Source organism: Carcharodon carcharias, chromosome 9, assembly GCF_017639515.1.
Source record: "Carcharodon carcharias isolate sCarCar2 chromosome 9, sCarCar2.pri, whole genome shotgun sequence".
In the NCBI taxonomy this organism is placed as follows: domain Eukaryota; kingdom Metazoa; phylum Chordata; class Chondrichthyes; order Lamniformes; family Lamnidae; genus Carcharodon; species Carcharodon carcharias.
The window spans coordinates 20339196-20360637 of NC_054475.1; the positions used below are offsets into that span (position 1 = coordinate 20339196).

A 21442-nucleotide genomic window follows, 5' to 3' on the forward strand; every position below is an offset into this window, starting at 1 on the left:
GAAGGGCTAGAAAGGGGAGGAGGCCAGGAGTGCACATTTAGCCTCCAAGGGAGCCTCCTTTGGGGGACAGGTGCAGGCACAAGGAGTGCAGAGGGGGTAGCAGGCCAAGAGGTAGACCAAGGCGGAAGGGGCCTCAGAAGATGCCACTATCCTGCTGTCAGGGTATACAGGTGGTGAAGCAGCTACCTCAATATGTCTGAGGTGCAGTGCCGAAGGAGGCTCCATCTCTCAAGGGAGACAGTCAACTATATCTGTCAGATGATTGGGCCTGAGATCTCCGTGAATTGTGTGGATGGACACCCCATGCCAGTAGCTCTAAAGATCACTGCTGCCCTCAACTTCTATGCCTCTGGCTCCTTCCAGGTATCAGTGGGTGATCTTTGTGGTGTCTCCCAATCAGCTGTCCACACTTGTGTCCAGCAGGTCACAGACACTCTGTTTAGGTGTGCATTGACCTTCATCCACTTCCATTGGGACCAGGCAAGCCAGACATAGCAAGTCAGAGTTTCTGCGGCAATTGCTGGCTTCTCCTGCGTCCAGGGTGCTATAGACTGTACACATGTGGCCATCAAGGCGCCAGCAGGTGAGCCCGGTGCCTTCGTCAACAGGGAGGGCTTCCACTCCATGAACGTGCAGATAGTGTGTGATCGCAGGAAGTTGCGTGTGTCGCAAAGCCTGCGAGTCTCTCGCAGCACCTTCCATGGCGAGGGAGATTTCTAGAGCGGGTTTAAAGTCGATGGTGACCTCGGGGAGTAAACAATGCTATATGGCGTCATCCTGAACTCAACAAACTAATCAGTCCCACGTTTAATGTGTCCCCGAAATTGAAGCTCGCTGCGTAGGTTGCGATGGACTCTCCCAGGCCCTAACTCTGGAATTAAATTTAAAACACTGCATTATTACAGATGGCTTCGGCTGTAAGTGCAGTTTTCACAAGGTCCACTAATTCACTATAGGGCTTAGAATTGGGTGCACTCAGAGCTGTCAGGTTGGAAATGTCTTACTGCCACATGCACTCAAAAGGGTTGCTTTCTGCTTTTCCTCCACAGTAATTTCTTTAGTTAGGAAATAAAATCCAAGGAGCTCTACACACTGGCTCCAGTGTTCCACAGTCACATCATAAGGATCAATTCTGCCAAAGAGTGGCATGACTGGTGAGTGGTCTTTTCTTTTTCTTAAGATCTGATGTACTCACAGTAACAAGGCGAGGTACAGCGTCAGAGCGACTTTACTCTCGTCGCCAAACGTAATGACTCGACAGAGCAGGCAGGTTTCAACAAGAAACTTTATTACAGGGAGCTTTTCAGGTGCTACATGCTTGATCAGGACTCTCGTCAGGAAGACGCAACCACCCCCGCCCCTCCCCCTGATTGCCTGCGCTTTGGGCTCATTGGTCGGAGCCTCCCAGAACATCATGTGACCCCTGATAGACAGCAGGAGAGGCGATACGTTCAGTTTACAAAAGGTAAGTAAGAAAAATACATTTTTGGCTTGTTATGATCCAGTTGATGTTACTACTCGACAAGCCAGTTCTAAGGGTGGAACCTGGCTTGATAGATTGTCACTTTTGTTTTTTGTTTAGCTATGTGGAGAGTAGCTACTGAACAGTCACAGGAGTCAGCTCATGAATTTTTCATAAAAGAATAAAACATTTATTAAACAAAAATGGATGAACTATATTACAATACTCCCTCGCCCACAACTATTCCTTCACATATATATACAGATTTGTAAGGATAACACACGATACAAAAATTATCTTATGCTCTAATGTTCACAGTAAGTGCGCAGTCCATGTAAACCACTTGGCAACCTGTGGTCAGACACCCCATACTCTGAAACCAAATGACAGGTGCCATCCCAAACAGATGCTATGAATCTCTCCTCACCTCTGCTCCCCCAGACACTTGTCACACCATGAGCCAATCAGTTTCACTGAACTCCGTCTTTCACATGTGGGTTTCCAATATCCACTCTGTAAGAACTCACTTTGGAATCTTCTCTCAAACTGACGCTTTCTCTCACATCTTCCACAAGTGTCCACCTCCAGGGTTTCGAACTCTCCTTCTGATGTTCCTCTCCCCTGGGTCACCACAAGCATTCAAGCTTTCTTCCACGCACTCTTTCTCAATGACTCAACCATCAACAGTACACCATTGCTTCATATACCCACAGCAAAGAGTTACAGACCTTCAGCTGTCTCTTTGGACCTTCTGAATTTTCACAAGCCTGTGTCGTTTTGAATCTGCTTCCTGCAGCTTTCATCTCTTTCAGCTTGAAGTTTGGAGACTTCTTCTGCTCCTCACTCTTAACTGCACTTAACAGGACCTTTTCCAGGTTCCTGGCCCTCCTTTGACCAGGTCTTCTTGGGATTTTCTCCTATTCCACTCACCTGGATTTAGGGGCTTTCTTCTTTAGTTTGGAACCTACTCTCTGTCCCTTTTCATGTCCTGCCTGTCCTGGTGCCTTCTTCCATCTGAACTCAAACTGCTTTCAACTGCTCTGCCTGTGTGTGTTTGTGTGTGTGTGTGTGTTTGTGTGTGTCTGTGTTTGTGTGTGTGTGTGTGTGTGTCTGTGTCTGTGTGCCTGTGTGTGTCTGTGTCTGTATGTGTGTCTGTGTGTGTGTTTGTCTGCCCGTATGTGTGTGTGTGTCTGTGTGTGTGTGTGTGTGTGTGTGTCTGTGTGGGTGGGTGGGGCCTGCCTCTCTGAACCCCTTTTGCTAGACAAAAGCTCACATTTTTTCCTACTTTTGTGCTTGCTTTAACTTCCCCAAGGGCCACAAAACTCATTAGAAATGCAGGTAGACAGCAGAGTTTTAGACCTGCTGTCTCCACTCAAAATGAATCTCGATCCCAGGGACAGAATTTTAGATCCCATGGGCGGGCGCGCGGCCAATCAGATCTGGAGTAAATTAGTGCGTGATAACGTCGGGCGAGCGACCCAATGTCATCGCGCACTTGTACGATATTTCAGTCAGCGGGCGGGCGCGAGAGTCAGCAGCGCGCCTGCCGACAATTAACAGGCCTTTTAAGGCCATTAAACTAACAATGAATTTGAATTTTTCTCTACCCATCCAACCTTACTGTTGGAGGGCAGGCAAAAGGCCGGGCGACCTTTCCATTCTTTAGGAAACCTCATCCACGGCTGGATGAGGTTTCCACCAGTAATTAAAAATATATCTTTTTAAACATCATTTTTAATATGTCCCTGTTCATGTGACTGAGTCGTATGTTTCCCTTATTTTTAAAATCTTTATTTTTCATTGTAAAATTCTTCAGCTCCCTGAGGCAGTTCCCTGCCTTCAGGGAGCACTCAGTGCACGCTCCCCCCACGCATGTGCAGACTTTAGCGCTCGTGCTCGTCCCGCCCCTACCCTGGCAGCGCTGAGGTTCTCAGTGCCAGTTTCACACTGTCTCCCCGTTAATTGGTCAGCATGAAATCGCGGTCAGGTCCTGAACGCGGGTGGAGGTCTGTTTTGCGGCCGCTCCCAGACCTGCCCGCTGCACCTGCCTGACGAAGGGAAAATCCTGCCCCTGGTTTCACCTTTTAACCCACAAGTAGAAAACAATAGAAATTAAACTTAGACTTAAAGACATAACCTTATCCTTAACACACCCAAATATAACTTATTTAAAACAAAAACAGAATTACCTGGAAAAACTCAGCAGGTCTGGCAGCATCGGCGGAGAAGAAAAGAGTTGACGTTTCGAGTCCTCATGACCCTTCGACAGATCTGTCGAAGGGTCATGAGGACTCGAAACGTCAACTCTTTTCTTCTCCGCCGATGCTGCCAGACCTGCTGAGTTTTTCCAGGTAATTCTGTTTTTGTTTTGGATTTCCAGCATCCGCAGTTTTTTTGTTTTTATAACTTATTTAAACTATTTCTATTTCTTAACAAACTATTTTGTTTTGGCTTTTTAATTCCCCCGTCTCATATATAGCTGCACTCACACAGAAACATTCAGATGCACGAGTGGATAAATGCAGAAGCACAATATTCTGAAGGTTGGACCTATATCCCACCCACACAAGAGGAAGCAGCATCAAAGTAATGTTCAAGCTCCACAACAATTAAGTAGCTCAACACGATCCAGGATAAAGCAGTTCGTTTCATCAGCCCCCCCCAGTTACTACCTTAACTGTGCACTCCTTCCACCATCAACACACAATGGCAACCACATGCACCATCTACAAGATGCACTATAGCAACTCGTCAGCAACTCGCCACCATCTTCCAATCCCGTGACACCTACCAGCTAGAAGGACAAGGGCCGCAGACGTATGGGGACACCACCACCTGCAAGTTCCTCTCCAAGTCACTAAGAATCGAAGTGAAAATAATTACCCCATCAGAAATGAACTGCAATTAAAATTTCTGCCCAACCCCATATCTGACTCACAGACATTTAATTAATCCACTACATAAATGATTAGTAACATTTAACCTTGGGAAACCAAATGTCGGTAGAATGCAAATACCAAAACTCATTCAGTTCCACTTTCCTCATGCGTTGATCGCAAAAGTGCTTTCCCTGTGAAGTGCTGGAATGTCTGTAAATATCAGAGTTTTTTTAATTCATTCATGGGATGTGAGGGTCACTGGCTAGGCCAGCATTTATTGACCGCCCCTGATTGCTCTTGTTCAGGAGCATTTAATAGTCAACCACATTGCTGTGGGTCTGGAGCCACATGTAGGCCAGACCAGGTAAGGACAACAGATTTCTTTCCCTAAAGGACATTAGTGAACCAGATGGGTTTTTATGGCAATCAGCATTGGTTCCATGGTCGTCATCACACTTTCAATTCTAGGTTTTTATTGAATTTCAAATTTCATCATCTACCATGGTTGGACTCAAACCCACGTCCCCAGAGCATTACCCAGGGACTCTGGAATCCTAGTCAGTGAAAATACCACTACACCTCAGAATACTGTGATTTTAAGTTTGTGTCAAAGTTTCAAATGTCTATTTCTACATTGAACTGTTGGAAACGAATTCATGCAGGTGAACTGGTGAATTCTTTTCAACTGAAATTGTGTGTTTTTTTATTCTTTCACAGAGTTTGAGAATTGCTGACTACACCAGCATTTATTGCCCATCCCTAATTGCCTTTGAGAAGTTGGTGGTGAGATGCCTTTTTGAACCACAGCAGTCCATGTGGTGTAGGTACACCCACAGTGCTGTTAGGGAGGGAGTTCCAGGATTTTGACTCAGCAACAGTGAAGGAACCAAGATATATTTCCAAGTCAGGATTGTGTGTGGCTTAGAGGGAAACTTCCAGATGGTGGTGTTCTGATGCAATTGCTGCCTTGTCCTTCTATGTGGTAGAGGTCATGGGTTTGGAAGGTGTTGTCAAAGGAGCCTTGGCGAGTGGCAACAGTGCATCTTGCAGATGGTGCACACTGCTGCCACTGCATGTCAGTGGATGTTTAAGGTGGAGGATGGGGTACAAATCATGTGAAGTGCTGGTTGGTGTTGAGCTTCCTGAGTGTTGATGGAGCTGTACTCATCTGAACAACTGTAGAGTTACACACTCCAGACTTGTGACCTGGAATGGTGGACAGGCTATGGGCAGTCAGGAAGTGAGTTACTCTCTGCAGAACTCACAGCCTCTGACCTGCTCTTGTAGCTGCATGATTTATATGGCTGGTCCAGTTCAGTTTCAGATCAATGGTAACACCCAAGATGTTGATAGATGGGGATTCAGCAATAGTAATGTCATTGAATGTCAAGGGAAGACAGATATATTCTCCCTTATTGGAGATGGTCATTGCCTGGCACTTGTGTTACTTGCCACTTATCAGCCCAAGCCTGAATGTTGTCCAGGTCTTGTTGCATATCCCCATTGACTGCTTCAGTATCTGAGGACTTGTAAATGGTACTGAACATTGTGCAATCATCAGCGAACATTGCTACTTCTGACCTTGTGATGGAGAGAGAGTCATTGATGAAGCAGCTGAGAAATTGCTGCAGCAATGTCCCAGGATTGAGATGATTAACCACCAACTGCCATTACCAATTTCCTTTGTGCTAGATGTAATTCCAGCCAGTGAAGAGTTTTCCCCCCGATTCCCAATGATTCCAAGTTTGCTAGGGCTCCCTAATGTCACACTCGGTCAAATGATGCTTTGGTGTTACTTTTCTCTTGAGATCAACTCTTTCATCTACGTTTGGACCAAGGCTGTAACGAGGTTAGCAGCCAAATGGCCCTCGTGGAATGTAAACAGAGCATCAGTCAGCACGTTATTGCTGAGTAAGTGTTGTTTGATAGACTGATGGGGCAGTAATTGGCTGGGTTGAGTTTATCCAGCCTTTTGTGGGCAGAACATACCTGGGCATTTTTCCACATTGCTGGGCAGTTACCAGCGCTGTAGCTGTTCTGAAATAGCCTGGCTAGGGGTGTGGCTATGTCCACAGCACAGGTCTTCAGTGCTATGGTCAGAAAGTTATCAGGACCCACAGCCTTGGTGCTATCATTTCATTCATTAAAAAAAACAAGCAACTTGTGGTACATGAAAGATCTTTATCCACAAAACTGTGTCACCTCAGTAATTAAACTGAAGACCAGTTACAGTTCCACTGGTGCCCAATGAAGATTTATGGCAGGCTGGAAAAATAAAGAGTATTTTAGTGTTCTCTTATTCAACAATAATATTTCAATATCACACCAGCAGCATCAAAAATCTGATATATTAGGTCAATTTTTAATTGTAATATTTTCCTTGTTTCCTCTCCTTTCGTCTTCCTCAATGACACATCTTCACCCAACAGAACTGACCAGGAGCACACGCAAAGACTCCCTCAATTCCACAACCAGGTTCTGAAACATTTATGTAAAAGCATCTTAGGCTGAAATAAAACTCAGTAACCTTGTTTTGTGCAAATGTCATTGCAGATCTCTAGGACACCAGAGCACTGCTGTGGGGACTGTAAGGGTTCAAGACAGCGGTAATTACGGATGATTACGAAAAAAGACGATCTTGCCAGTGACACCCACATCCCATGAACCAATAAAAATAACACCAATGTGAGAGCATACCATGCATTTCAACACCACCAAAACTAGGAAAATGAACCTACATCCATCTGACACAAATTATCAGGATTTGTTGGAATTGAACACGCAGTGCACTACATTATGTGAAGTTTTGCCCATCTATTTTGAACTGCTGATGCATTCTGTTAGGACTCCTAATAAAGGCTACATTGGTATTTTACACAACCCCAACATTATTATTCTCCACAGAATGCCTGCTTTGAACTGTTACTTAGATTAATAATCAAGCCTACCTTCTGCTTTCTCATTACGGCCAGTTGCAACAGACACAGGAAGGATCAAAGACTAATCCAGCAGCACAATGCTCCACATAGGTCACTCCATTGGCACATTCATAAAATTTGTTCTTGTCCTTCGGATCAGGATAGGTACCATTAGCTTTGCCAGCGTAGTACCTGCTTCCGCCACTGTTGCTGCCACCACTGGAACCCCCGCCACCACTGCAACCACTGCACCCACTTCCGCCACCACTAGGGGCATGAGTAGAAGGAACAACTGGTCACACTGTTGCTTGAGATGGAGCACAACCTAGAAGCAAATAAAATTCACTAATTCATTGCTTGCTTCAAATTTAGTTGCATACGAAGTTAAACATTTTAAAGTCAAGAGTTCTTGCTGCATTGAAAATCTTTCAATAGAACTCAATTCCTTATGGTGTCAGGAACGAGCTTCTTGGAAATTTAGTTCAGTAAGGGTTACTGAGGAAACCTTGTGACATAGCGAATTGTAACTGGAATCTATTTGTTGAAGTGCAAATTTTGAAGTGAGATTTAATTATAGTTTTATTTTTAGCCAAGATACACAAAATGTGTGGCAGATGTATGGAAGCCTATCTAATAAAAAAAACATGATAAATTTCTATCTCGGTATGTTAACCTTGAAAATGACACAAAAATACAATGAATATCTTCAAATTATTTAAGAGGTCTCATACACTTGATGCACAAACGAGCACAGGTTCATGAATTAGCCTGTTAACATTTATATGTGTTTCAGTATTTTACTGTAGGATCCATCCTGTTTTAGGAACTTTATGTTTGTAAATGCTTAGTAATATTCTAGTAGTCCAGTTTCTGTGCCTCTAACAATGTTGAAATTGAAATATATTTGGGTGCTCCAAACAATTGCTAAGTTATATTAGTTATTAGTTGATGTCCATGCTAACTTTGTGGTAGCAACAAGTCATCAGCTCCAAGTATAAAGAATACTGACATTTACCCGTAGAAATTCCAAGCCCAGTGTGCAGTGTGTTAATGAGAGGATAAGGCCCTTGGTTGCAGAAAGCACCAGAGAAATCACCCAGAGCAAGATCTCACACAATAGCTCTTCCAAAATTGTTCTTTTTCAGCCACTCAGCCTGGAATACATTGTTCACAAATTAATTTCACAAATCCTTGATATCAAGCAATTTTTACCCCAAATATATTTTGGGATTTACAAAACACCACAGCTGAATACAAAAAGAGTCTTCTAAAATAGTGGAAATGTCCAAAGGTCCTCTGCTACCTTTTCATGAATACTATTTTATTCAACTTCTGTCATAGACCAGGGGAGATTTACTGTAATGACAATTAAAACAGATATTCCAATATCATTGATATTGTTATATTAGTATCTGTGAAGTGAGTCATTTCAGAAACTGTCTCTGTTTCTACCATTGACCATATCTTGGCTGCAAGGAGGTGAAAAGACAGAAATATGAACTTCTCCCAACAGTCTTGTGTAAAGGACTAAATTAGAAATAAAAATGGTGGTTAAAACACATAAGATATCCCATCCACCTTGAATTAAAACCCACTTAAATAGTTAACTCAGCAGGCATGAATGAATTGTTTTCATAGTGTCATCTCACTGGCAGTTTTCTGTGTGATTTTGCCTTGGCCCCATCACCTATATGAGGCTCAGGATACAAGACCATTGATGTTAGATACCTTTTTACTTTTAACAAAAGGCATGCTCCAACCATCCCATGTGTCATGGTGTAATGTTTCAGTTATTCAATTGATCGATATAATGATTCTAATGCTTATCGGACAAGCTAGTTTGTACATCATAACAAATATTGCATCAAAGCAACAAATAAAAAAGGACATCAGTTTATCAAAGATTCCTTGTCTTTAAAGCTTTCCACATTGTCTATCCAAGCCATTCCATCCCTTTATAAGCATTTGGAACCATCTGTAGGGCATTCCATTTCATAGTGGCACTTTTCAAAATGTGCTGACCTGTGAGAAGAGTGAGACATTAACATTCAAATCATCAGTGGTCACAAATGATCAGTGGGTCACAATGCTTTCAATCTACACTGACAAGCTTTATCACATCACTTTTCCTTTGTTGGGTTTTTGCAGCTATCGTTTTCCCTTAGTTAGAAACCTCAAATTGGAGGCACTGTTCTTTTTTGCTGCTGGAAAAATATTTTAATTCATAAAATACAAATGTTGAAAATTTATTACTTTTCATTAAAAATAATCAATGACTCCTCACACTGCATGTTCCCAATCTGAGGTACTGGGGGAGCCAAGGAAGCATCTGGTGTTTACTCACACACATGATGAAGAGATTGATTTAAGAGGTGACAACAACAACAGCTTCCTCATCCTCCAACAGTGTGGAAATAGTACAAGGGGTTGGCACACAAACTGCTCAGGATTGATTGTAATCTTTGTATCTTTATAGTTTCCTAGATGGGATGTTAGGGATGTAAAATCCTCCACTTTACCTCCTTGTGTATTTTCCCAGGCTGACAACAATGGCCAGAGTAAGACAGTCAAACACCTTCCGATGATGGAGGGTGTGGCATTATGTCATCAGAGTATGATGACACATGTTTCAGCTCCAGCTCCTTTTGTACCTAAGCTGAGCCAGGCCATGTGTTGTGATGCTGGCAGAGGCAGCAGGGTCTTCATACATGGTACAGATGATCAGATGGGGGTGTCTTAGGTAAGGTTGCCTGTCTTTTAAATGATGATATCCCAAAAACATTCATCACTCAAACTGCACAGGGGTAGCACATGCTTTTAAGGTACATGTTACTTAATCTGCCTGAGGAAATGCATATTATTGAGGTAATGCAGATGTTCTCACAGTAAAACTTGAGTTTCTTGTTCAAGAGCAGAATTCAATATTTGGTTAATTAGTATTTGCAAATATAAAATCTTATGGAACAAAGAAGTTGCATAGTTATCAATACATCATAATATGTAACAGTATCATAACATCATAATACACCAGCCTGTCCGGTGTATGGCCCAGCTGGTCCAGGCCCTGATGCTGTTGTATGAGCTCAGTCTGAAGGAATGGCCATATGTAGGGAATCTAACGTTCAGTTTCTCTGCAGGAGCTCCCTGATCTTTCCAGTGATTCATTGCAAAGTTCTACAGGAAACAACATGGAAGTATATGCTAGAAGGGCCTTGCAAACCACTTGCTTGAAGATAGTTATCCACTGGGAATAATAAATATGATTGGATTCTATTTTCATGAACACTTACCACATTAAAGTCAAGGTTGAGGGTGTTTTTGTCATTTGGAAGAGAATATAGAGGGCTATTTTCTCCAGTGGTGCAGCTCCAGGGCCCATAGAAATCGTATGTCATCACATTGAAAAAGTCCAAGATTCTGCATGAGAAGAGATCTGAATTACACTGATATCTTGGAGTGTTCACTGAGAATGTGTGTTCCAGTCCTTCAGAGGGGCTTGAATCCATAATTCTCTGACTCAGAGCCAAGATTGCTACTGCTGAACCACCGCTAAGACCTTTGTGTGTTTCTATAGTATATTGAAATATTTGAGGCTTTTTTTAAACCTATGACCTTATTGATGCTGAAAAATGGAATGATAAAGTAATGAAACTTCCTGGTCACTGACAGCCAGAAGCCTGCCCAACTCGATTTTCAACCAAGCTTTGAAGCAGCCAGTGCTCGGCTGAAACAAACAACAGCCTTATTTAGAATCTTAAATGGGCTCATGCGCCCATTGTCGAACACAAATAGAATCATTATGGACCAATGAGTGGAACCATTGGCACTCAAGTCCAACCCCACGACTCTCTACGACACTGCTCCCAGCGCTCAAATGAGTGCCATTGTGGCTAGAAATGGATACAGTACTCAAGCTATGGTCTGCCCAGAGGACAATGCAGCAGAATCTATAACATAAAGCTTTTACATCACAGCCCAATTGTTGAGAACAGGGCCTTTACCTTCAGGGACCTGACTGAGAATCTAAAGTCAAAGAGTAATAGACTACATAATGATTGATGAGGAGCAATCTTAATGCATGGACACTTCTTAGACAAGGTAAACATACTTCTGTTAAATAAAGAGAAGAACAAGGTGTTCCCCTTGTTTCGAACAACATTTATCCTTCAATCATCTCTAGAAAAAAATTCAGATAATCTCATTGCTTAAATGGGATTAACTCATCAGTGGGGTCACCAAGACCTTCCAGGCTGCAGCTGTGATGCAGTCTAAACAATGACTCACATTATTGGAGAAGAAAAGAGTTGTCGTTTCGAGTCCTCATGACCCTTCAACAGATAAGGACTCAAAACGTCAACTCTTTTCTTCTCCGCCGATGCTGCCAGACCTGCTGAGTTTTTCCAGGTAATTCTGTTTTTGATTTGGATTTCCAGCATCCGCAGTTTTTTGTTTTTATCTCACATTATTGAGATGTGTCTGCTGACTAAACTTGAAGGTTGGATTAAAGAACTCTATCTAGCCACTGACAAGCCCATTGCTTAGCTCTGTGGCTATGCACGTACTAAAAAAAAATAAATCTTATTGCTGCCTCTGAGGCATTGGTGTGAGTTTGTAGGTTGCTGCATTTCAAGCAACAGCAACAGGGTCTACAATTCTCTAAAATACTTTATTGACTCTGGATATTTCTGGGATATCCCAAAGCTGCAAAAGGAGGTACATAATTCAAATTCTTTCTTCAATTACTCACTTTCTGCTTTTCACATTTTTCTCCTCATTGAAAGAAAGAAGCATTTGTACAGCTTTCTCAACATTCCCACATTGTGACTACAGCATAACTGGGCTATTCCCAGTCAATAACCAAACTATCAAACCCAAAACCATGCAAGATGCTAAGCGCAGATTTTGTGAATGTTTGACAAGTAGGTAAATTCAACTGCTCTCTCTTCATCTCCCCTTCTCTATATCCCTCTCCTTCACTCAGCCATCTCTGTCCCTCTCTCCACCTTCCCCACGATCCCTCTCACCTTCACCCTGCTTTAAAAACTGGCAGAATAAGATGATTTTCTCAACGATTTTCTATTTCTTTGCCAGAATACAGTTCTACTGGAATGTCATGATGAACTAATATTGATGTCTAAGCTTTGACAGTCAAAACTGATGGGCAGATGACTGTGTAGAGATTCAAAGCAGAGCCACATTCTATCCTACCTGATGACCAGATACATGCACTTTAAGTCTGCAGTTTAATGAGACAGCAAGAGGAACGAGAACAGCAATACCGAACAATCTTTGTGCCTCTAGCATTGTCTCAGCTGGATTCAGTCAACTCAATATCAACTGGAGACTGAACTGAGGACTTTCCAGGTCTGTATGGCTCAGCTGCTAACTAGTTAAATTTGCTGAACCATGACCTCCTGTGGGATTAACATGGACACTTACTTTCCAAGCTGTGGAATCTCATAGCCAGTGTCAATGTTATTCTTCCCACCAGCAACTGCAGCTGAGAGCAGCAGTCTTGGTTTTCCAGAGCTCTTCCCCTCGACTTCAAAGGCTGTCATCAGTTCCTAGAAGTCAAAAATGAATAAAGTTTCCTTTAGCAACAGATCTACACAAAAAATACAGAGTTTCAAATGCAGACGAAAGCATTTTCTGTCTCCATAAAGTATACCCATGGCCAAACGCCAGACAATAATCTCTCCATCCAAGGTTATAGTCAGAGGTAGGACCAGCTTTCAGTAGAGCTCTAAAGAAGAGGCATACAGACTTAAAACATTAACTCTGTTTCTTTCTCCACAGATACTGCCAGACCTGCTGAGAATTTCCAGAATTTTCTGTTTTTATTAAATGGATCCTAAATGGAGAGCTGTAACTGCGCAGTAGCCAGAAGAGATATATTTTTATCACAGTGATTAATGAGGTTGCAATCAAATGATTTTGCTATGTAAATTCATAAATTTTGCATTTCAACATTCCACTGCCATGTTTCACAAAGTGTGCAAAAGTGTGTTTTACATCTGTTTCTATAACAGTTTGGTAGGTTCCAGATCAGCCATGATCTCAGTGAATGGTGAAACAGGCTGGAAGAGCTCAATGGCCTATGCCTATGTCTGTTCCTATGCTCTGTGTCCTTGATGAGGACCTAGAGAGGAAATTTAAATTTACAAAAAGGGTTGAAAGCTGCTTTATTTTAGCTAGTAGATTAAGCACCTGGTTAAATACATCTGGTCCCACATGTGCCAACACAGTGTAGAGATGTTTGTCTTGTGGGGGACTTCCTCTTGACCAGTTTGGATATTCCCAGTCAATACCCAAACCATCAAACCCATAACCGCGCAGGAAGCTAATCAACAACTTTATGAAAATTTGGCGAGCTCCTGCTGAGGAAACCATAGCGGTGAATCTAGAGGAGAGTAGAAAGTTAAACAAGATCTGAACATGTTGTATGTTGGTTTCAGTAATTACCAACTGGACCTTTCAGAGCTACATATCTTTTATCATTTCAAAATATATCAGGAAACCAATTATAATGTACAAAAATATAGTTGTGATATGTTGTATTGTTGCTGCTCTCGATGATCAGTTCAATCAATCGTGATGGGTTTTACTAGCTTCAAATGAGTCTTTCTGAAAATGTATTTATTCTTTCATGGGATGTGAGTATCACTGGCCAGGCCAGCATGTTGCCCATCCCTAATTGCCCTTGAACTGAATGGTTTGCCAGGCCATTGCAGAGAGCATTTCAGAGTCAACCACATTGCTGTGAGTTTGGAGTCACAACTGTAGACCAGACCAGGTAAGGATGGCAGATTTCCTTCCCTGAAGGACGTGAGTGAGCCTAGTGGGTTTTTACAACAATTGACAATGGTTTAAAGTTCACCATGATTGAGGCTAACTTTTAACTCCAGATTTGTTAATTGAATTTAAATTCCACCAGCTGCTGTGATAGGATTTAAACCAGTGTCCCCAGAGCATTAGTCTTTGACTTTGGGTTATTAATCCAGTCGCATTATCACTATGCCACCATCCCTTCCTGATGCAATCTTTTCTTTCAGACAGAAATTATCTTGTAAATATAGTTTAAGTTATAATTACATTTTTGAATTATATCTGAATTATACTGAGAGCTCAGAATGCTCATAGTACACTCATTATTGGGTAATCTACATATTTACCTAAAACTACATGGTTATCATTTGAAAATCTCTCTCTTTGACTCCAGCTTATTTTACATTATGGGCAATAAAAAAGCATCACTTTTCACCCAATCCCAAAATAAAATATTTTGATCTTACTTCTGAGTTCCAAAGTTCCAGCCACCAACGGACAGGAGTGTCTTAAGGTTGCCATTTCTGTTGTAAAATTTAAAAAATTGTTCTTTTAGAATAAGGAACATAAGCAAATGCATTTATTAACACAACAGCAACTGCTGAAAACCATTATTGTCCTAATCTTTTTACTGCTTTCTCCTCTTGGTGATAAATTTTAATTAAACAGAAATACCTCAGTGCAGAACATACATTTCACAACAAGATGTGCCACAGGAAAGAGTATAAGGTTCACGCGGGGATGTCCCACAAACAATAAAACAATCTTTTTATTTTATTCTTTAATGAGATGTGAGCATTGCTGGCAAGGCCAGCATTTGTTGCCCATCCCTAATTGCTTTTGAGAAGGTCTTGGTGAGCTGCCTTCTTGAACCACTGTGGTCCATGTGGTGCAAGTAAACACAAAGTGCTATTAGCAAGGGAATTCCAGAATTTTGAGCCAGAGACAGTGAAGGAACATTGATATAGTTCCAAGTCAGGATGGTGTGTGTCTTGGAGGGGAACTTGCAAGTGGTGATATTCCAACACGTCTGCAGCCCTTCTCCATCTAGGTGGTAGAGGTCATGGGTTTGGTAGGTGCTGTCAAAGGAACCTTGGCCAGGTGCTGCAGTATGTCCTGTCTATAGTGCACACTGCTGCCACTGTGCATCAGAGTGAACATTTAAGTTGGTGAATGGGGCGCTGATCAGGCGGGCTGCTTTGTCCTGAATAGCGTCCAGCTTCTTGAGTATTTTTGCAGCCACACACATCAAAGCAAGTTGAGAGTATTTCATCACACCCTTAACTTGTGCCTCGGAGATGGTGGACAGGCTTTGGGGAGTCAGGAGGTGACTTACTCACCTCAGAATTCCCAATCTCTGAACTGTGCTGGTAGCCACAGTATTTACACGGTTGGTCCAGATCAATTTCTGGTCAGGTAACTTCCAAAATGTTGATGGTTGTGGGGGGTGGCGGTGGGGGGGAATTTAGTAATGGGTAATGCCATTGAATTTAAAGGGGAGATGGTTAAATTTCTATTGTTGGAGATGGTCATTGCCTGGTGCTTTTGTGGCATGATTGTTACTTGCCACTTATCAGCCTAGGCCTGAATTTTGTCCAGGCCTTGCTGCATTTGGAAATGAACTGCTTCAGTATCTGTGGAATATCAGATGCTGTTGTGCACTCCTGGCTTTATGATAGAGATCATTAATGAAGCAGCTGAAGATGGTGGGGTCTACAACACTACCCTGAGGGACTCCTGCAGCAATATCCTGGGACTGAGATGACTGACTTCCAACAACCACAACCATTTTCCTTTGTGCCAGCTATGACTCCAACCAGTGGAGATTTTTCCCCCTGATTCTCGTTAACTTCAATTTTGCCAGGTCTCCTTGATGTCACACCTAGTCAAATGCAGAAGTCACTCTTACTTCTCAGGTTCAGGCCAAGGCTGTTATGAGGACAGGAGCAATGTGGCCCTGGCGAAACCCAAACTGAGCATCAGTGAGCAGGTTATCGCTATGTAAGTGCCACTTGATAACACTGTCGCAAACACCTCCCAACACTTTGCTAATGTTCGAGTAGAGCCTGATTTGGTAGTAATTGGCTTGATTAGGTTCATCCTGCTTTTTGTGGATGATATGCCTGGGTAATTTTGCACAATGTCTAGTAGATGCCAGTGTTGTAACTGCACTGGAACACGTTGGCTAGAGGCACTTTAGTAATTCCTTTGCAAATTAACCAGTTTTTTCATCAAGCTTGCAGGGCAACATACATATTCCATCTTTGACTGAACATCAGCAGCAGAGACCTGTGACCTGGTTGTTCTCTAAGAGAGGAAAGTGCAAATGAGAAGGGAGGAGTTTAAAAACAGGGAACACAAAATCACTTACTATTGGGCTACAATAATGGGGAGTAGTGTCAATTTTGTGAAAATATTTAACACGCATTGATCGGTACTTTTTAGCTGGCTGGAATAATTAAAATGCAAATTCCATCTCACTCACTCTGAGTTGCTGAACAGAGTGGAAACTCCAGCACTCTCCAAATCCCAGTGTTTCTGCACATATGCAGGTGTGCATACACTGCACTTTGTATGACACACGTGGCAGCCTGTGCACCAGCGTACTCTGAGATTCAGATACAAGTGCAACTTTTAGTTCATGTGGCAAGTATAATCTAGCTGCACACTCATTAAAATAACTTTTCAGTTTGATCTACCGACTCAAGGGTTTCAAATTGCAATGTTGAATGAATATTCAGTGTCTTATTGTTTATAAGGCACAACATGATGATATCATGATTGTGTCAGGCATTGTCAGACCCATTGGGCATTGACTCATCTCTGCCAATGGGACACAAATCAACATAGCCCAATTTCACCCAAATACCAGCTATCTGGCTGGGTCAGTCACGTTGTGTTTACATATAATTGGGTGCAATTTTTCAATTTGCAACAAGACGTAGTAACGGCCTCAAACTATATTTAGCATTGCAGGTACGTTCTCAATATTTATAGAATAATTATACACCTTTTTAAAGCCGTTGAATGAGTTGTAGAGAATCACATCATTCTATTCAATGGTGGAGATTTTATTATTGTTCATCCCAGCAAAAGCGTAGATCAGATGTCTGCACAAGCAAGGGTCCACATTCTCTGGCTTGTACTTCCCCGCTCCTGGTCTGTACCTAGACCAGTTTGTAAAGTAACAAACCAGTCTGTAGGCAGAGCCTGAGAGTGAGGAAAAAAGAAAATCAGGACAGAGCTTCTATGCATTTCATAAAATTAAACAAAGCTTGAAAAGCACAAAAACTCACCCAGTTCCAGGCACGCCAACAAGACCACCACTGGAACGAAGAATATAGGATAAGTGTTAAAATTATGATCAAAATATGATTAAAGGTTCATGGGTTCACAATAATTCTATTGTATGAGTGAATAGGGACCCTTAAGAATCGATCCTTGATCAAACTCTTTTCCTCACGTATTTGCTTCCCTTTAGTGAGGTCATCGACAGGCATGGGATCAGGATCTACTTGTGCATTGATAATACCTGGCTCAACCTCATCAGCACCTTCCCCTCCTCTGCCTCTGTACTGCCAGATTATTTACCCAACACACAGCCTTGGATGAACCAATGTTTTTTTTACCGTTAATCATTGTAAGACTGAATTCATCATCCACAGACCTTATTCCCAACTTTACTACCAACTCCTTCCTGACCACTGTCCCATACTGAACCAGATTGCTCGTCAGCCAATCTTCCACTAAATGCCTCTTCAACACCATTGTCATCTCCAAGCTCAATGGGGTAGAAATTAGACTTGTCCATCACAGAATTGTGCCTTGGGCCTGAACTAAATCTTTGGGATGAGCTGTCAGCATCAGTCCTGCCTCCACAGTGAGCTCACCCTGCAAGAGAAGTACATTTTGGACAATGGGGGAAGAAAGTGGGCTCATTCCCAAATAACTTTCTGAATCCATTCTTGCAAATGAAATCTTCTGAAGGAAACCTCATTGCAATTCCCAATGTGTTTGTATGGCATTCCTTTGCTAATTTAATCAGTCAATCCTAAGTAGGTTAATGCTATTGCTGAAAATGCCAGGCAAAGTAATTTCTTGCAGTCATATTGCTATCATTCAATATAATCTAACTTATTTATTCTCATTAACTTCAGCATTAGTTGAAAACGAAAATGGGGTAAACCTGAGATTATCCCGGTTGCTCACTTACACACTTGTACTTTGATGCTATTTTGCATCACAACACAAACATACAGATGCATGTTACTGTCAAAGAGCATTTAGTGGAGGAACAGCAGGTGGATAATCCAATAGGTTATTTGGAGAGCTGTTTGAATTTGATCAAAACTTGCACTTGACAGCAGGCTAATGAGGCATCTTCAGATAACACAGCAAAGAATCAATTCATTTATAATTAGGCCTGAATTTGAGAAAGGAGTCTTCACTTTGTTCTATTCCCTGTTTGAATCCTAAGGTTGAGTTTTACAAAAAAAAATACAATATCAAAGGTAACACATGGCAAAACAGGCCTACCTGTTCCAAGTAGAAGCTTTACCATCTTGCAGCTGGTGTGTTGTGGGCATCAACTCTCTCTTTTATACACTGAGTTTATCATTTATGATAAACAATTCCATACATCATTTGCTTTATCACTGTCGCAATTAAAAAATAACAGTTCTTATCTAACCTTCATAATATTATCTTCACCTTTTCTTAGTAACAATTTATCTCCCCTACAATGTCATCCAGGTTGACAACCTTCATTGTAATCCCATACTTGCTTTTGTATTGCAAACAGATGCCTGGAAGTTGGTGGGGAGGGTCAAGAGGCCCATGTTCTTTTAATGTGGGATCAAGAAGAACAGGAAAGCTCAATACTTCAGGTCCAGATAGGTATGGATCTTCCTGTAGGTTAGCATCATGTTGGGCTTTATGAGTTTACCACATGGTGAGTGAACTGCTGGACAATCCGAAAATCAAAAATTGATCATGCATGATGAGCATAGCCTTAATTTAAATAAATCAATTCTCCCTTTCAATGTTCCCAATATGTGCCTCTGACATCAGCTCAACCATTTTAACCAGTATAGCAAAGGGTGCACTTTCAACCAGAAAGATGTATGTTTCCTGCCTGAAATATTGGGTGAAGCCTTGAATTTTCTGAAAAATGGTTGAGCTGCAACTTAATTTCAATGCCAGACTGTCCTAGAGTCCTTAGAGAAAATCCTGATTAATATTATGAATTATCAATACTCCAATCAAGATGCACAGATGCACGATGATATATGTAATGACTCAACAGAGCAGACAAGAAACAGATAAACGTTATTACAGAGAGCTTTTCAGGTGCTATATGCTCGATCAACTCTCGCTAGGAAGCCCCAACCCCAGATTACCTGTGCTTAGGGTTCATTAGTCGGAGCCTCCCAAAACATCACTTGACCCCTGATAGACAGCAGGGGAGGCTATACCTTCAGTTATTACATTTCCTCCCCTTTAGTTTTTTACAATTTCTATTTACAGAGAGACATTTAAATATCCAACAACAAATACGTACATATAACTTCAGCTGATTAACCATCAATGGCAGGATTTTCGCACCCGCCTGCCGCGAGCTTCCGGTCCCGCCACAAGTCAGTGGACTTCTGGCTGGGGTGCCGCCTTGCCCACGGTGGGTCCCACCCATGATGGGGCCAGAAAAACCCGGCCCAAGTCTCGGAGGTTCTCTCCTTCTACAGCTAGAGTAACGTAGCTCCACGACTTGAGATTCTTCAACAGGATCGACAGGATCTAAAACTGCAGCACGAGATACATCATTAGAAAGTGGCAGTTCAGGGTTGGTAACTCTACATAGACTTCAAGCATGTCTATTCTAGGTCAATCTGTCACTTCAGGAGTTGACAGTTTGACATTAATCACAGGAAGAATAGTTGATTGTTGGAATATCTCTCTAGCACGAATATGATCTACATGCTCACAAATGATTCTATCTTCCACTTGTACTTAGAAAGTTAATAGACCAGTCTCTGAGACAATGGTTCCAGGAACCCAATAAGGTCCACTTCTGAAATTTTGCAAGAATATCCTGTCTCCAGCACTGAATGTGCAAGGTTTGCTATGTATATCATGGTTCAATTTTTGATTAATCTGGCTCTGCTCTACATTCCCCTCTAAATTTGTAAACACCAGGCTTAACCATGTATGTCAGCAGTGTTTCATCAATAATTCAAGTGGCGTTAAACCCGTAGACGAATGTGACGTTGTATGATAATTGAGAAGAAAGTGGGAAAGTCGAGATTCTAGAGTACCTTCTGATAACCTTTTCATACCAGACTTGAAAGTTTGTACAGCTCTCTCAGCCAAACCATTTGATGAGGGGTGGTAAGAGGTTGTTTTAATATGTCTGATTCCATTCAGATTCATGAATTTCTGAAACTCTGTGCTGGTAAAGGTTGTACCATTATCAGAAACAATAATTTCAGGTAGGCCATGTATGCTAAACAGTGATGCAGCTTTTCGATAGTTGAACTCAATTTTGGCGATTTGACATCATATATATCTATCCCATTAGAATGGTCTTACATAATCAATATGTAGTCTAACCCAGGGTTGACCAGGCCACTCACACAGGTGTAGGGGAGCTGAAACAGGCCACTTCTGTTGTTGCTGACAATGGAGGCCATGCTTGAACATGCTTTCCATGTCATTGTCAATGCATGGCCAATATTCATAGCTTTGCACAAGCATTTTCATCTTCGATGTGGGCCGAAGGGCCTTTTTCTGTGCTGTAGACCACTTTGACTCTATGACTCTAAATGCCTGGATGCGCACTGTGAAACTCTGTCAAGAACGGTTCTCTTCCTTGTGGTGGGACAACAACTCTTGACCCACATAACAAAATTTCATCTTGACAGCTTAACTCTGTGTTTCTGGTATGGAATGGTCTCAAATCTTCAGATATAGGCACATTTGACAAAGTCTCTAATTTTTGACAATATTAGATCTTTGTTCATTCAATTTCTAATTTGCTTCACACACATAGGCAAAGAATCCAAGAAATTCAGTGATAGCACAACTTCATGTGGAACAGGAACATGTACAATGCTTTCTGATAACAGGAGACAGCTGAGTGCATCCCCATTTCAGAGCCATTTTCCATTCTTTGAGATAACACAGCTCCTACACCATAAGGTGAGGCAAGATATGTTAATACCAACTCTTTCGATGGGTCGTAATGCACCAATAAATACGACAAATGCAACATTTTCTTTACTTTCATGAAGGCTACTTCCTGGTGTGAATTCCATGACCAACTGTAGTTATTTTTTAACAACAAGTATAATGGTGCCAGCACA

At 41.9% G+C, this 21442-nt stretch overlaps 1 pseudogene; it reads right to left on the reverse strand.

Annotated features, from left to right (window-relative positions):
• LOC121282382 overlaps positions 1–18645 on the reverse strand; it is an 82010-nt pseudogene extending 63365 nt beyond the window's left edge.
• Positions 18646–21442: the final 2797 nt, after the last annotated feature.